Below are 7,615 nucleotides of genomic sequence, written 5' to 3'. Positions count from 1 at the left end.
TTAGAGAGAGAGAGAGAGAGATAAGAACACTGCAGCAAGAGGCTGATGTGGCGATGTTGTAGGCAGTGGTTAGAGGCGACGACGTTAAAGGTGGTAGTTAGAGATGGCGGCGGCATCGTCGATGTTGAAGGTGGTCTTCGAATGAATTATTGGAAGATGAATGAATAATGGAATGATTTGTTGAATTAAGTTGATTTTTTGATTGAATTATTATGGGTTAATTGGAATCGGGTGAGAATAGTTATGTTAAATAAGTTAAATTATTAATTTAATGAATTATGATTAAGTAATCTAATTGTGTTTATAATATTTCAATAAGGGTATTTTTGTAATTTTATTTAAAAAATACCAAAAAAGGAAAGAAATGAAAAGTTGCAACTAATATGAAGCATCCTAAAATAGCAAAAGTTGCAACTAAAACTTAACGGAGGTAGTACATATATTGCACTCCACTAATGTCCCTTAATTGCATGCATCAGGTTTTGGTGTCCTAAAAAGATGCAATATATTGGGTTCCCAACACGTGTGTGCCAAGTGTCATGGGAAGCGTTGTTTGAATGAGTTTCTTTGGCTTTGCATGCTGCTTTTGTTTGTTTCATCATCAAGGAATTCCCTGTTACCACATGTGATGCGTATTTTTATGGGCTCTTCAAGAAATTCGGGGATATGAAGCTATTTAATCTAACCAAGAATAAATAACAACTAAATTGGTAGCTTTCTCAGCAAAATATCATATGCAATTCTCTTGCTAAAACAATTCATACAAATTGATTAATTATAACTCAAAACCTCTCTCCCGAAAACATTACAACCTAAAGCCCTTTATATAGGCAAAATTAACTCTAGAATATAGCAAAAACAAAAGATAAACTAATCTGTAAAGTAAATCTATTAAAATAGAAGATAAATAACAATTAAATATTATCTATAATAACCACCCAAAAGATATACTTTAAAGGATTAATCTACGTATCTTTCAGATATGCATCAAACTCCCCCTCTTGAAAAAAACTTGTCCCAAGTTTAAGCAAATCATGGAACTAAGATATCATCCAAATCCTTGTAACAAAATCAACAAATAAACTTGTTGCACCATCCTCTTCAAGCTCATGTAATTCGTGCCATATTTGTTCCCCTATGAGAAATTTAGATTCAAAACATGGAACAATTGCAGGATCATCAAGTGCATCAAATATATTAACCCTAGTCTCAAATTTCTGTTTTCCATCATCCAAGATTTGATCTACAGGGACAAAATATGAAAAAGGTTCAATAATTTCCTCAACAATAGGTTGCTCTCCTTTCTCCTTCTCACAAGACATATTTTGTACACCACATCTCACATCACTTATTTGAAAACGTGCATCTATTCTATCCAAACATTCATTCATTTTCTTGATTTCCTCCATAAATGCAGCAAACCAACTATGATTCTCCATGTTTAAGTGGATGAGAAAACACACAAAACCAGTCCAGAATTGATCAAAAGTGTAAACCAAAACTAAATCAAACACCTCAAAAAATTCTGAAATTTTGTGTTATGCTAGCCTTATATGTCTACAATACTTGAACAACAATCAGCCCAAAACTCCAAGCTAAGTAGTTGTAATTTATTTTTTCCTCAACACTACCAGATTAGTTCTAATTTTGACCAATTACCAAAAACAAATCCAGTTTATGTCTATGCTCCTCGAAAAATTCTCAAATTTTGTAGTTGAAAACTAGACAAAAAGTTAATTAATTTCGAAAAAAGAATCACCTTAAAATCTTTAGAAACGAAGGAGAAAGAAGCTAAATAATCTGACCTACAAAACTGGTTTGTATTAGGCCCGATTTCAACAAAATTTTGCACGAAACTTCAAGAAGTGCACCGTTTCCCTCGCCTAATAGCAGTAGCAGCAGCCACACCAATTTGATGCATATCAACATGTTAGGCTCTGATAGGCCAATTTAGGCAGAGTTAGTAGACACATGTCGGTATTTGATTGGCTAGATTTTGGCTTTCAATCGGGCCACGTGGCCTAGGGTATTTTACCCCAAACACACACTTTTGGAAAATACATAATACATTATGTAAACTTAACATACATGTCAAAAAAAAAAAAATTATTTGTCTGTAATGCGATATTTTCTCTGCAATTCGATTAGGATCCTTAGATCTACTTATAGAAAACTAAGTATTATTATAAAAAAAAAAAAAATAGGTTTCATTATTGTTATTTAACACTTTGCATGTGTATTACACGGTACTAACTTAATATTTACATTTTGTATATTAAAATTTTAAAGAATGAGTACATTATATGTGATAAAAATGGGTCAAGGTGGGCCTATTTATACACACTCATGCAAAAATGCAAAATAAGACAGTGCTTTATGGGCCGTAGTGAACTTTTTGATTCAAGTCTGGATTTTGGCCTAACATCTTTGGATAGCTATTAAAATAATTTCTTTAAAGATATATCATAAGCTCAATTCCGATTTATAATAATGGAGATATGAACAAAATACTAATAAACTCAGTCCAAAATCGACACCCTTGTACTATTTTGAACACATCTTTAAATCTAGATTAGATGTTTACCTTATACTAGCTAATTAGGTTAAAAATAAGACTTTTGGAGCTTTCCAATGATATATTATTTGCCTTAATCCGATTTCAGGATCAAAAGTTATGATAGAAATAAAAACATACAAAATCAGAAAGTGTAGCGTGCGCGACACGCTACATTCAATATGGGCGCCAAAAGCAATGTATCACTCTATAGTGCCTCATGTCACGCTTCTTTTTGTCGCGGCGTGCCAATTTTTGCCGAGTTGTGGTACACTTTTGTGTGTCGCGGCGTAAATCTGGCCTCTTTATATCATTTTCGACTTCTAATTTATAAATATAAAACTATTTTTTTAATATTTAAGAGGCGAATTTGACACCTCGGCGACCTATTTCAATCCTGGACAACCTTAAGGCTTAAACTTAAGTTTCGACGAATAATTTGAATTGTTATTAGCTTTGTTTCTAATTCTATTCAAGTAATTCGAAGTCCAAAACAAGATGTGAAGGTTCTACCTAGGCGTGAAGGTATAATCCTGAAAGTGAATGAACCTTTTTAATTTCTTTATTTTAATTTAATTCTTTTTGATTTTTTTTGAAGTTACTAAGGATTAATTCATGATGTAGTATTCTAAGTTCCGTGTTCGAAGTGAGTAGTTGATTGTCTTAGTTCTTTTTTTTTTTTTTTCACTCTGATTATTAGTGTTGCTTTGATTACTAGTATCACGTTTGGATTATTTTTATTATTGCTAGTATCATCCTATGTTGCTTCTATTTAATTTAATTTTATTAATTTAATTTTTTTTTTTTTTTGGTAACATGTAATTCGTTATGGTAATTTTTTTTTTATTGCTTTATTTATTTACCCCGATATTACATAATAATCAAGACATGTATTTGAATAACACGTCTAATAATATTATTATGGGGACATTCTGTGAAGATCCCATTAATTATGTTGTTTAATAAAGTGGTCACAACATTAGTAATTACATGTACATTTAAATAGTCAAGCGACTTAGCATAATATTCTAGTTTGGAACAAATTGAAAAATTATTTGCATGTATTTTCTTTGTTTGGTCAAAAGGGTTTGAATAATAAATTAAGGGTCCTCCGAATGAGCTAAGTTTTATTACAAGCCATAGGAGTTAGTAAATCCTCTAGTTGATACATAAAAGTCATAGGTTTAGCATTCATAGTTCTTAAAACACCCACACTGGGAGAAACATCACTAGTGCTGCAATCAGAGGTTGGCTTCCAAATTCCATTGGACATCATGCCCAACATGCGCCCGACCAGCTTGGGACGCTTGAAGATGAGCTTATCTGACCAGCTCCCTAGTTAGACACTGGATTTTCTTCACCTGGCTCCCCAGCAGAAACTCCCTACAAGCATGTGAGATGTTAATATATATATATCCATGATTTTATAGTTTGTAGAAATCACATTCATTGTTGTTCTAGAATTAAAACTGATAGTTATATCATTCAAGTTCTTAGTCTCGGCCCAAGCAGAGGCCACTAAGATAGGTAGAAATAATTCAGCATAATTTGCACCAATAGCCTTGGATTTCATTAAGAAACCCACTTTCCACTCCTTAGAAGGAGTGTAGCAAACACTACCAGTTACCATCTCGGGTGGCCTAATTGAAGGAGTCATCTACTAGAATGTTAGTCTGAGAGGTGATAAAGGGAGAGTTGAGTTTGGCAAAGGGATCAAGGGGGATGAGACAAGGTTGCACAAACACGAACTCAATAGATGACCATTTCACTAATTTGACAAGGGCTGCAGTAGATGTGTTTGTCTTAGAAAAAACCCCAAAATTCCTTCTTTTCCAAATATTCTAACATGTAAAGGAGAAGATATTTGTCCCAGGGATTGAATCTAGAGAGTATTTAGATTGAAGGTTACACTAAACCCATTCAGGGAAGGTGAGGGAAGTTAGGAGTCAGCAGGAGTGGAGGAGAGAGTAGACCAGATTTCAAGGGCTCTAGGGTAATCCCTCAAGACGATGATAAGGCTTTCAAGAAGAGAAAGGCAAAAGGGGCAGGAAAAAGAAAGAGGTATGCCCTTCCTATGCAATACATATCAGTTGGAATTGAGTTTAGGCTAGCTTGCCAGAGGAATAGCTTAACTTTAAGGGGAGAAGGATCATTCCAAATGAGATTCCAAGAGGGAGTTGATTGCTAAGAAGCCATGTGATTAATTTTCATGGCATGAACCATTGCTCTCTATAGATAGCCTTAGCATTAAATGATTCCCCACTAGAATGGGCACAGACAAGGTAATCCTTGGTGCCTGGAAAGATCATAATTGTCTTTATAGCCTCAATGATATTTCTAGGCACGACCATGGACACTTGAGAAAGGTCCCAAAAACCTAGCTTTCCAATCTAACCCACCACAAGATCCTCATCATTCTCAAGGAGGGGGCCTTGCGCTAAGGATATGAGAATTTCTAATCCCAAAGATCATTCCTGAAGAAAACATTGGAATTCTCACCCACTACCCAGGTAGCAGAAATTGAGAAAAGGCTCCACCCTTTCCCATGTCTTGCCAATTATGAGAGCCAAGCTTGAAGTTCTTTGGAAATTAAAGGTTTTGTTAGCAATATACTTAACATAGATGATCTTAGAGGTCAGGTTATCAGAAGAGTGAATTTTCCAGCAGAGTTTAGCCATTGAGGTCTCATTAAAGATAAGGTTAGACCTCACACCAAGAACTCCTTAGTTAGGTTGAGCACAAACTTTGTTCCAAGCTACCAAAGGAAGATTCTTATGTTCTGGAGTTGAGCCCTAGAAGAATTCCCTTGCACATGAGGCCAGGAAGGAAACAATGGACTTATATATGCATAGAAATGAATTGCATTGTATAAAGAGGGATAAAGTTTAAGGTGGAATTAGTCAGGATTACTTTATCAGCTTTAGAGAGGTATCTTATTTTCTATTGGGCTAGTCTTCCCTGGACCTTTTGAAGAACAGGTAAAAGGGAGGATTTGGGTGCCCTTTTGTCACTGAAGGGAAAGCCCAAGTAAGTTCCTAGATCCTTAGTAGGAGAGACATTGAACAGTTTGGCAATTTGATTTTTGAGGTCAAGAAGAGTGTTTTTAGAGGAATAGATTTTGCTTTTGGCTGGGTTCATTTTTAGACCAGGGAGGGAGTGGAAGGAATCTAGGACATGCATTAGGAATAGAAGCCTCTCAAACAGTATGATATCATCAACTAACAAAGAGGAGATGAGAGACTTCAAGGGAGGATCTAGGCACTTTAAAAGGTACCCAAACCATATTAGAACAGGCATCAGAGATCATTTCAAAAGACTGCTCCATACAAAGAATGAATAAGTACGGAGAAATGGGATCTCCCTGCCTATTTCCCCTTGAAGAGCAAAATAAATGAGAGGGATTGTCATTTAAAGGCACATAAGAAGAAGTAGAAGATACACAACTCATGATAAGTTTAAAAGTGGCCGAATCAAACCGATGTTGACAAAGGGCTTTCAGGATAATATTGCATTATATTCTAGGGTATCATAAGCATGTTCCAGATCAATCTTGATTGCAAAGAAGCCCTTGGAGATATTCCTCTTCATACAGTGAATATTTTCATAAGTAACTATATAGATAACTTCAATTCCTCTACCAGGGAGGAAACTATTCTAGTTAGGTAAGATCATGGAATTCAGGAGGGGTCTCAATCTACTAACCAGGATTTCTGTGATGATTATTTGATAGGTTGTTGTACATAGGCTGATGGGTCTAAATTTTTTTGTAGTATTGGGGGAGTCTATTTTAGGAATGAGGCTAGTGATGGTTTTATTTAAGTCAGGGGGATGATGAATGATTAGAAGATTATGGGTGATTTGGCTTTGGAGATCATGATTGATTGTGTCCTAGTGTTTGTTGAAGAAGAGGGCATGGAATCCATCCCAACCAAGAGCTTTTAAAAAACCAATCTTAAAGACAACAAACTATAGATCTCCAATAGAAGGTGGTAAACTCATATTAATAGTCCTAGCACTACACGAAAAGAGCAAATTGGCAACGGTTCAAACCCCCCCCCCCAAAGGCAACGGTTTTGGACCGTTGAGTATTTGAGGGTTGCCAAATCCCAAAATAATTGGCAACGGTTCAAAACCGTTGCCAACTCAAGCAATTGGCAACGGTTAACCGTTGCCATTGACCATGGCGCCCTTTTTTTTGTTTTTAAAAATAATTGGCAACGGTTAACCGTTGCCAATTGCTTGAGTTGGCAATGGTTAACCGTTGCCAAATACAATGGCGCCCTTTTTTTTAAAAAAAAAATAAATATTGGCAACGGTTAACCGTTGCCATTGACCTGTATTTTTTTTTTTTGCTGCAATAATTGACCTGTATTTTTTTTTGCCTGCAATATTATTAATATTATAATATTAATATTAATAATAATAATAATAATAATAATAATAATTATTATTATTATTATTATAATATTAATATTAATAATAATAATTATTAATATTATAATAGTAATAATAATTATTATTATTATGATAATAGTAACAATAATTAGTATTATTAATAACAAAACATAAATAATAATAACAATCGCAAGAGATGATATAAATTAGAAAAATGTTTCATGTTACCTATAAACAATTTTAATTAGTGATAATAATGTATAGTACATAATTAGTAAGCTAAGGCTATCTAGGATTGATGAAGTAGCTAGCTAGTAAACGATATTTACAAATTAAATGTGATGTAGGTCGCCAACATCCCTCGAACTACATGGAGTTCCTCGCTCGTGTATGGCTGTCCCGTTTGCCCCTTGCAAAACTTAGAATACACAAAACGTGAGTTAGTAGAAGTGAATTAATAATAATTGGGGTTAGTTAGTAGGAATGACCCGAACAAAACTTGGAATAATACACAAAACGTAAGTGAACTCATACTTAGCTTACTCATAATAATAACATGTCATTATCACTTAGTTATAGGTGACTAATGCTTGAGATTACAAGAAAAGAGCAAGTAAGAGGTTTTGGGACGCAATTTCAACCAAAATGGCTCAAGTAAGGCCATTT

This window comes from Chenopodium quinoa, unplaced genomic scaffold, assembly GCF_001683475.1.
Source record: "Chenopodium quinoa cultivar QQ74 unplaced genomic scaffold, ASM168347v1, whole genome shotgun sequence".
Taxonomy (NCBI): Eukaryota; Viridiplantae; Streptophyta; class Magnoliopsida; order Caryophyllales; family Amaranthaceae; genus Chenopodium; species Chenopodium quinoa.
The sequence above is the reverse complement of the archived record's forward strand: the minus strand, read 5'-3'. Positions refer to the sequence as shown.